Source organism: Pseudopipra pipra, chromosome W, assembly GCF_036250125.1.
Source record: "Pseudopipra pipra isolate bDixPip1 chromosome W, bDixPip1.hap1, whole genome shotgun sequence".
NCBI classification, from domain to species: Eukaryota; Metazoa; Chordata; class Aves; order Passeriformes; family Pipridae; genus Pseudopipra; species Pseudopipra pipra.
The window spans coordinates 9,150,503-9,161,027 of NC_087580.1; positions in this window are offsets into that span (position 1 = coordinate 9,150,503).

The window sequence follows — 10,525 nt, forward strand, 5'->3', positions numbered from 1 at the left end:
CACAAGGACGACCTGAGCTAGGGAGGAACCAATGCAGGATCTGTAAAAGGGAGGGACATTGGAAAAGAGAATGCCCATAGGAGCAGATGGACCCTGAGGAAGAAGAGGTCCATTGTCTAATGGGGATGGATTGCCAAGGATGTCACAGGCCCACCACAACAGAACCCTTGATAAATTGCTCAGTGGGCCCTGGCTGAGAAGGACAGTTTTTGATAGAAGGAAAGTTTTTAACAATTGAAAAAGAAATGAATCCAAGCCCCTGCTTTAGCTCTTCCAGATTTGAACAAAGCATTTGAATTCTATGGAGATGTTCAACAGGGACACGCAAAAGGAGTGCTAACACAAGACCACGGTGGCTCTCGTAGGCCAGTGGCCTATTTCTCCAAGCTTCTAGATCCAGCAGTAAGGGGAGGGCCCCACTGTGTCCAAAGCTGTGCCACTACTGCCCAAATGGTAACTGAGGCTAGAGAGTTAACGACAGGAGGACATTTATTAAAGTCCCACAGCAGGTTAAGGCACTGTTGAAAGAAAAAGCCTCTAAACAGATGACTAATGCACGATCATTGCAGTACAGAACTTGTTTAAGGGAACAAAATGACACAGAGATCAAAAGCGGACAAAGTTTTAATCCAGCCTCTTGTTTAAACGGGGACGAACAAGACCCCGAAAAAGAGACAGTTCACAACCATATTCAAAGGAGAGATCTCCAAACACGAGGTAGAAGTGACTTGACAGATGGTCCATGAACAGAAGGACAGAATGTGTTTCTTGATGGATCCTCTCGAGTATTAGAAGGGACTCTCCCTTTTATTCCAATACAAGTTTAGCTTTTTAGTTACCTCCTCTGTCTCCTGACTATTGATGCATTTCCCAGGACCTGGACTGATGGAATAAAACAAAGAAGGAGTAAATACAGCCCACACTGCTTGTGACCTTGCTCAGGCTGATCCTAATGCCAGAAAGCCCCTGGGGAGAATCAGGACCCACTCTGTGCACAGCTCAGGGGATTGGGAGGGGCAGTGTTTGTATCCAGCAATGCTGAAGCTGGAGGAGCCCCAAGGCCGAACAGAGCAGCCCCTGCCCCTGCCAGATTCCAGGTGCCCCCCAACACCGAAGGATAATGAGGAACCAAACCTTTTATGGAGAGAGGGAAGAGCTTTGGGCATTCCCAAGGCTCAGTGCATGGGCAGAGTCAGGAGAGCTGTGTTGCAGCACAGCGCTGCTCCTGACTTGAAATTCCTTTCTGCTCCTGCCCAGTCTGCACCTCCCCAGCCGCCCTTGTGGCATTATTTCTTTCTCATTCTGTTTTCCAGGATGCAGGAAAGCTCCAGCATCTCTGAGACCACCCTTCAAGCCTTCCCAGGCTACTCCTGTTCTGTCCTCTGTCTCCACACATGTGAGCATCTGTACACAGCTCATGTGCTCGAGGCCCCCCATTCCTTCCTGGGCCATCTCTGGGCCCTCTCCAAGGTGTTTAGCCATGAAAATGGAGTGCTGTGAGTCCAGGAAAGACAGAGTGACCCTTTTGGCCAAGGGTTGTATGGGCAGAACAAGGCACAATAACTGAAGTTAATATATATATATATGTAGTTGCTTTTAGCTTGTATAGTATTTATTTGCATAGTAATAAATGTATATACGTCCCTTGACCCCATAGAAGTGTCTGCCTGAAAGTTTCTCTTTGGTGTTGAGATAAAATTGTGGGAAGGGGTGGGGGAAGCCTGGAAATTCGATTTTGGATTTTTGTGGTGGCTCAAACCATTGCACAGGACAATCCCCCCAAGCCATTGCCATTGCGGGCGGGTGCGTTGCAGACAGGCAGAGGAGCCCAGAGCTGGAGGCAGCACTGCAGGAGGGGTCTCAGCTGAGCGGAGCAGAGGGGCAGAACCCCCCTCCCCTACTGCCCACGCTGTGGGATGAGCCCAGGACATGGGGGGTTGTGGGCTGTGAGCTCCCATTGCTGGTTCCCATCCTGCTTTTCATCCCCCACTATCCCCATGGCCTTGGATGCAGGGCTGCTCTCCATCCCTTCAGCCCTGAGCCTGGCCCTTGACATCTGGGGGCATTTGACACCCGCTGGCTCCTTTGATCCCCTTTCCCATCCCTCCCAGAGCACAGGGAAGGACTGAGGGGCCTTGACTGATTGTCCCTGACCCTCCCCTGCCCCGACACCAAGCTGTGCTCCTTGGGGACAGTGCTTGGACAGCCCCAGTCAGACCCTGTTTCCCGCTGTGCCCCCAAACCACCGGGTGCCCCAGGGGACGTGGGAACACACATGGACACGGGAAGGCACACGTGGATGTGGGAACACACACACCCAGACAGACACAGAGCATTTGTTTTGCTGCAGGGGTTTATTGATTCTTGCAGGGAAATTGCCAGGGCACCCAGGGGATCAGGGGGGTCCTCCAGGGATGATCATCTCCTCATGCCGCTGGAGGGGCCCAGGACACGGGTGTCACCACCACTTCCAGTCCTGAAAGACAGAGCCCCAAACGTCACCCTCGGTGTCCACAGGGACATGGCAGGGGCCTTGTCCCCACCCCGTCTGTCTGCAGGGAGCTGGGGCAGGAGAAGGGAATTGGATGCTGTGATCCATGTGGCCCCCAGAGCCCCTGAGCCCGGGATGCTCTGACACCTCCCCGAGCCCCTCCCTGCCCTCCCGGTGAGCCTGGGGGTCTGCAGAGCCCCCAGTGCAAGGCAAGGCTTGGGGGCAGCTGTGTCCAGCTGCCCCGGGACACGGAGCAGGGACAGCCCCCTGCGTGTCCCTCTGCTGTGCCCAAGCTCTGCCCACTGCAGAGGGCTCAGGGACCCCCCAGGGCCCTGCCAGGCTCCTTTGGGGGGCTGAGGAGCCTCCCATATTTCTCACCTGGACATGCAGAGAGGCAGCCGAGCGTCACTGGCGCATCAGCTCCACCTGGTCAGCCACGGGGGGCTGGGGACAAAGGCAGGGTTAGAGACACACTGGGCTGGTTCTAGGACACAGTGGTGTGGACTGAGATACACTGGGATGTACTGGGGCACACTGGGCTGGACTGGGACACACTGGGATGCCAGGGAGGGTCATGGCCATGAGAGGGGAGGGTCTGGGCCCAGCAGAACTCGGGGTACCCACCTCAGACCTCTTCACTCGACCGACACCCATGCCTCCCTGGAGAGAGAGCGACAGGTGTCACTGGTCACTGGGGTGTCCTCAGGCCCAGGAGGGATGGGGGGACTACATTTCCCCCCATTTCCCACACTGAGGACATCTCAACTCCAGAACTTACCCCAACACATCCACCTCCTCCTTGTCCCGAGATTGGCTGGGGAAGGAGAGCAAAGGTTTAAGCAGGATTGGCCCCCGTGGGGCTGGGGGAGGGACACGGGTGTCCCCAGACCCCCCAGCCCATGGTTGGCCCCTGGTCTGAAAGGGAAAATCCCTCCTGCTCCCCCAGCCCCACTGTACCCAGTTTCCCCCGGGATCCCTGTTCCTGCAGGGCCCAGGGTGGGGATGGAGACATGGAGAGCCAGGGGAATTCAGGGCCTGCAGGAGGGTGAGGGGAGGAGGAGGGGACCCAAAGAGGGTGAAGTGGGGGGAATTGGGGATCCCACAGGATGGGCATTGGGGTGTGGAAGGGATGGGACTGTGGGGGATGCGGGTGAGGAGGAAGGGATTGCAGTGGAGGGGACCCAGGGAATGAAGCAGGGCAGGGGTGGGGGCAGGAGAAATGGGGAAGGGGAGAAAACTGGAAGGGGCTGGGAGGGTCTTTGGGACTGAGGTGTCAAGGAAGGGGATTTCTGGACACGAGTGTTGTGGGCAATGGGAAAGGGAAAGGATTAGAGGAGAAAGAAGGGAAGAAATGGTGTGGGAATGATGGCCTGTGTGTGTGTGGTGGAGTGGACTGGGATGTGTGGGAATAGAGTGGGGTCCCCAAGGAAGGGCCTCCCCGGGGCACACTGGGGTGGACTGGGGAGCACTGGGATGGCCTGGAGGGTGGTGGCCACCAGAGGGGAGGGTCTGGGCCCAGCACAAGCCCTGGTACCCACCGGGCCGCCGATGACGCCTGCCTGTAGAGAGACAAGGAGACGTCACTGGTCACTGGGGTGTCCCCAGTGCCAGGAAGGGATGGGGGGTCCAAAGTGCCCCCCACTTCCCACATTGGGTGCCCCCAACTCCCGGACTTACCTCCCCACATTGGACGCCGTCGACCTCAATGGGCTTCAGGAGGAGAGCAAAGGCTTGGTTGGGGTTGGCCTTGTGGGGCTGGGGGGGACACGGGTGTCCCCACCCCCTCCAGCCCCGGCTGCCCCCCGGGCTGAGCGGGGCTCTTTGTGGATTGCGGCTCCCAGGCAAGTTGGGGACACCAGTGCAGGGGGAAAGGCAAGGCATTGAGGGCAAAGCCTGGAGGAAAGGCCCTGGGAATGGGCATGGCAGGGCATTTCCCAGTTGGTGCCAGTTCAGCCTGGCCAGGCCTTGTCCCACTTGAGCCCAGGGTGGAGCTTGGGCCTCTTTGTCCTCCTTGGACTCCAGTGGGGCTTGGCCCAGTTCCACCCAGTTTGGGTTGGGCCTTTGCCTTGGCTGGGACAGAGAGAAGATGGTGGGGAGATGCCCCAGGGGACCAAGAGGATGGGATGGGGAGGCCCAAAAAGGTGGGATTTGGGGTCAGAAAGAGCAGGAAGCGTTGGGACTGTGCCAGGACGGAGCCGGGTGCAAGCATCCCGTGAGGAAGCGGAGCTGCAGCAGCAGGAGCTGAATTGTGGCAAGGGGAAGGAGAGAGGGAATTGTGGCCAGAAGAAAGTGGCCTGGCCGGGGGCTGTGGGTGCTGGGGAGTGCTGGGGGAGCCCCTGGATTGGGAAGGGGCCCATCCCTGAGCCCATGGCCGTGGCATGGGGGCCTCACCTTGGCATCTGCCGGGGGGCTCAGCAGGATGGTGAAGAGCAGGGCCACGCTGAGCACAGCGACCTTCATCTTCCTCTGGGCCTGGGCAGCGCTGGCTGAGGCTGCACAAGGGCGGGAGCACATTTATCCCTGCCGGGACTCCTCCCTGCCCCCTCCCCGAGAGCCCCCGGGGCAAAGCCCGGCTGGGCACAGCCCCCAGCCCTGGCCACAAGCCCAGCCCTGGCACAGAGTCCATCCCGCCTGCGGCACCCATCCAGCCACCTTCCCCGGCATCCCTCCAGCTTCCTGCACGGGGCAGCTGCCCCTGGAAGGGCCCAGGCCCCTGGGGGTGCCAAGGGGGTGGGCAGGGAGCTGAAAGCAGCTGCATACCCTGTGGGGACAATCCCACACAACACAATCCATCCTCCAACAGCCCCCAAAGCCTGATCCCCCCATGTCCTCCTGCCCATCCCTTCCCAGAGCTTTCCCTCTGGGACACCCCAGAGCTCAGCCCAGCCCCAAACCTGGTGTGTCTGAGCACAATTGCCCCTGTTCCCACTCCAGGCCCTTGGCTGAACACAGGGCTGGCAGTGACCCCCTTCTTGGGGCTCCAGGACCCCGGGATCAAGGAAACAGGGAGCTGGGAGATAAAGGGGCTGATGGGCAATGGGCACAGGCAGGTGACTGGGATCTCCAGTCTGGGCAGGCACTGGGGAGCACTGGGCAATGCTGGCCCTGGCACACAAGGGCTGGGCCCAGGGAAGTGCTGGGGTGGTGGCAGTGCCCGGCTCCAGCCCATTTGCGGGCACTGCAGCCCCCAAGTGGTGCAGGCCCAGCCATGGCCTCCCCGAGCAGAGCCCAGAGGGGCAGATGCCCTTTGCTGGCCCTGCCCCTGTCCCAGCTGGGCACACCGTGTCCTCCCGCATCAGCCGGGCCCCGCTCTGCTGAGCTGGCCCAGGCAGGGGGGGCCAGGCACTGGCAGCCCAGCAGGGCTCTGGCTCCACACTGGGCTGGCCCTGGCACACAGCTGCCCCAGTGCCCCTGTCCCCAGGGATGGCCCTGCCCTGCCCTGGGCCCAGTGCTGGCCCTCAGCAGGATGGCACCTTCCCGCCCCACTCTCCCTCCCTCCCCACCCGCCTCACAGGCCCCTCTGGGCTGGGACCCCCGTGGGCACAGATCAAGGACAGGCACTGAGCGGGGGCTCCCGGCACCTGCCACAGCCTCAATTCTCCACTCACCTTTGGCCACAGTTCCGCAACACCTTCCATCCTTACGGGCCCCTGACCAGACACAAGAGACCATTGTGGGGCAGCTGGGAAAACATCTCAGCTCAATGACTTGACTATTTGCCTTGCATTTTCCCAGGAGCCGGCAGTGACCTGGAAGATTTTCCTTTTGCCCCTTTCTGCTTCGTGCCTCGTTTGTTGGATAATTGAGGAACATTGACTGAGCAGGGGCCCAGGGGAGGTGAAGCTGCTCACGAAAGAGGCATTGACAGCCCCTCAACACCAAAGGTCCCACTCTGGACCATCCAAACTGTGGGAGCAGCAGCTCATTGGAAGAGGGAAAAATCCCCAGTTTGGTGTTTGAGAGAGAGATGGATGAGAGACGTGAGCAGGCTGCCTGAGGTGCAGCTGATCCCCCCTGGACTGTCTCCTTCCTTCCCCCTGAGCAGGACTGGGAGCACCTGGGGAAATTCCTCTCGTTCCTGCAGTCCCTCCTGTGGGATTTTTCCCACCCTCTGGTTCCAAATGGATTTGGGGCCTGGCCGTTCTCCTCAGGCCGTGACCCGCAGGGAGGTGTTGTGGTGACTCCCAGAGGGAAAGGGGAGGAGAAAAGGGGGCCCTGTTCTCCCCACATTTACGTCTCCCTTCCCAATTTCCTGGTTCCCTCAGATTTCCAGAGGCCCTCAGCAGCTGCACGGGGTGGGGGGGGGGGGCAGGACCAGACTCAGCAGGAGGTGTCTGTCCTGTTGTCCTGGTTTTGACTGGGATAATGGACTGGTTTACAGTCACTGCCCACAACAGGGACAGTTGTGGACTCTCCCATCACTACATGTCCTTGTCTCAGCACAGAATCCTGGAATCATGGACTGGTTTGGGTGGGAAGGGACCTTAAAGCTCATCCCGTGCCACCCCCTGCCATGGGCAGGGACACCTTCCACTAGCCCAGGTTGCTCCAAGCCCCGTCCAGCCTGGTCTTGGACACTTCCAAGGATGGGGCAGCCACAGCTTCTCAGGGCAACCTGTGCCAGGGCCTCCCCCCTCACAGGGAAAACTTTCTTCCCAATATCCCCCTAAGCCTGCCCTCTGTCAGTGGGAAGCCATTCCCCCTTCTCCCATCCCTACAGGTCCTTGGCCAAAATCCCTCTGCAGCTCTCTGGGAGACCCTCGAGGCACTGGAAGGGGCTCTAAGGCCTCCCTGGAACCTTCTCTTCTCCAGGCTGAACAATCCCAATTGTCCCAGCCTGTCCCCAGAGCAGAGGGGCTCCAGCCCTCCAAGCATCTTTGTGGCCTCCTCTGGATCCACTCCAACAGGTCCATTCCTCCTGATCTGGGCCCCCCGAGCTGGAGGCAGCACTGCAGGTGGGGTCTCACCTGAGGGCAGCAGAGGGGCACATTCCCCTCCTCCCCTGCCCCCGGGATGAGCCCCGCACACAGGGGGTTTCCGGGCTGGATCGTGTCCCATTTGTCACCCACCAGCACCCCCAGAGCCCTCTCCCAGCAGGGACTTCCATCCCTTCCTCCCCCAGCCTGCACCGATCCCGGGGGTTGCCCTGACCCGGCTGCACCACCTTGGTCTTGTCCAACCTCAGCAGATTCCCGTGTGTGCTGGGAAACGGGGGGAAGGGGAATTCACCCGACTCTTGGAGATTTGTTTGTCTGCTGGTGCCCCAGGGAAAAACAAAACCGTGTCAGTCCCATCTAGTCTGTCCCATATTCCACCCAGGAACCCTCCACCAAACAGATCCCCCAGGTGGGGGGAATTCCAGGGCCTTTTTTTGGGGACTGACATGTCACAGCCAAAGGAAAACCCCTCAGTGGATATTTCCACCAGTTACTCCGGCATTAACAGAACTGGCAGCACCTTTATAAAGGACTCCCTCCAACAGTCTGAGGAATAACACTCTTTATTAATACAAATTGGCACAGGTTAAAGGTTCGTGGTGGTCAGGGACAGGGTCTGGTTGCAAAAAAAAACTTTGAACAATGTCAAAATTGTCGTTAAAGCAAAGCAAAGCACAACCTCTAAACCAAAGCAATCCACAACTACATTACAATGCAAAAGCCAGCTCTAGTCCTTCCAAGCAGTGACTAACACACAGAGCTGACACTTCCCACCCAGCACAGGTGTCCCTGAGGGGGAGGAAGGCAGGTTCAACCCCTCCGTTGATCCCAGCAGGTTCAATGGAAATCTCCCTCCAATTCTTTCCCCATTTCCAACTCTCTTTTATGCTCTTTCTTTAGGTTTAGGAGGAGTTTGATGGTTTCTACTGAGAAGTGCTACAATTGTTTCTGGGTGCCTGGGGAGCTTTGTGGGGCATCGTGACCTTATCCCAGCCGGGAAGCAGCAGCTGGAGTCTCTTTGCTGTCCGGGAAGCAGCAGCTGGTTTTCCTCTCTAATTCCTATTCTAGGTTAACTTTTAGCCTTATCTCTCTCTCCACACTCTGGGACCATTTCTCTGGCTTGTCCAGGTCCCCCTGGATGCCATCCCATCCCTCAGGTGTGTCACCTGCCCCGCTCAGCTCAGTGTCACGGGCTCAGGGTGCCCTCCATCCCTTGTCCTCCATCATTAAGGAAGATGCCGGATACTGGGGCCAGGAGTGAGGAATTGGAGGGTGTGGAGTCCAGCTGGGGATTCCTTGCTGGGGATAAGGGCACAGACAGCGGGATTGGGAAGGGGGCAGCAGTCCTCAGCCTCTGGAGGTGTCTCCTGCAGAGAGGGAAGGACGGGAATGGCTTTGAGAAAGATCTTGCAAACTCCCAGTGGAGGAGGTGCCCAGGATGTGAGGGAATTCCCTGTGGTGGAGGCAATCACGTCCCCTTGGGGTGCAGGGGCTGTAAATGTCTCCTTCTTGAGCGCCTTCACCTCCCCTGGGCCCCTCCTCAGTCAACGTTCCTCAATTATCCAACAAACGAGGCACGAAGCAGAAAAGGGCAAAAGGAAAATCTTCCAGGTCACTGCCGGCTCCTGGGGAAAATGCAAGGCAAATAGTCAAGTCATTGAGCTGAGATGTTTTCCCAGCTGCCCCACAATGGTCTCTTGTGTCTGGTCAGGGGCCCGTAAGGATGGAAGGTGTTGCAGAAATGTGGCCAAAGGTGAGTGGAGAATTGAGGCTGTGGCAGGTGCCGGGAGCCCCCGCTCAGTGCCTGTCCTTGATCTGTGCCCACGGGGGTCCCAGCCCAGAGGGGCCTGTGAGGCGGGTGGGGAGGGAGGGAGAGTGGGGCGGGAAGGTGCCATCCTGCTGAGGGCCAGCGCTGGGCCCAGAGATGTGATGTCATATGAGGGATGTGATGTCACAGAGGAGGATGTGATGGTGCAGGAATGATGTGATGTAACTGATGCCTTAAGCCCCTAGTATAGTTTTTATTTTTCTAATTTTTATAAGCTTTATAAGTTTTATAAGCAGTAGAAGTAGATTTGAAAAGCAGCATCCCTCACTCCCTTTTCCCTGTATTACAAGTAGTTTACACATTCCTTAACCCTCTTACCCAATTCTATGCTCCCCATATCAAATCTACCCCTGAATTCAGTGGCAATGTTTAGTCTCTTGTCAAGGCAAGGCCTAGGCTGTTTAGAGAACAGCCATATCAGGGCCTGAACAAGAAAAGAGAGTCAAGAACTAGGTGACTATACACCCTCTGTGCTCTGAAGATGATGAGAATGATGAAGAGGTGGTCCTGAAATACACCCCAGACTCAATTCTCAGGGGGTGGACCCAGGGTGGACCAGAGCAAAGGCTACGGGGTGGACACAGTTGGGATTGGACAGACAATATTATAAAATGAACCATCTCGAGCACAGCGGCGCGTGTCTTGTAACATCCATTGCCTTGGCACAATTAATCCCTTTGCTTATCTCACCCCTAATTAACTGCTCCTGAGTAATTTCTTTAGCACCAACATTCCACGGCATCACACAGAAGAGGAGGTGATGTCACAGAGGAGGATGTGATGTCACAGGAGAGATGTGATGTCATATGACAGATGTGACAACATAGAGGAGGTGTGATGTCACAGAGGAGGTTGTGATGTCACAGGGAAGGATATGACATCAGAGGAATGATGTGATTCACAGTGGAGGATGTGATGTCATAAGAGAGATGATGTCATACGATGGATGCGATGACATAGACCAGCTGTGATGTCACAGAGGAAGATGTGATTTCACTGAGGAAGGATGAGATGTCACGTGAGAGGATGTGATGTCACAGATGAGAATTTTATGTTGTATGATGGATGTGATGTCACAGAGGAGGATGGGATGTCACAGGAAGGATCTGATGTCACAGTGCAGGATGTGATGTCACAGGAGAGATATGATGTCATATGATGGATGGGACTTCATAGAGGAGCTGTGATGTCACAGGGAGGATGTGATGTCATAGAGGTAGGATGAGATGTCACAGGGGATTCCAGAGTAACTCCTGGAAATATCCACGG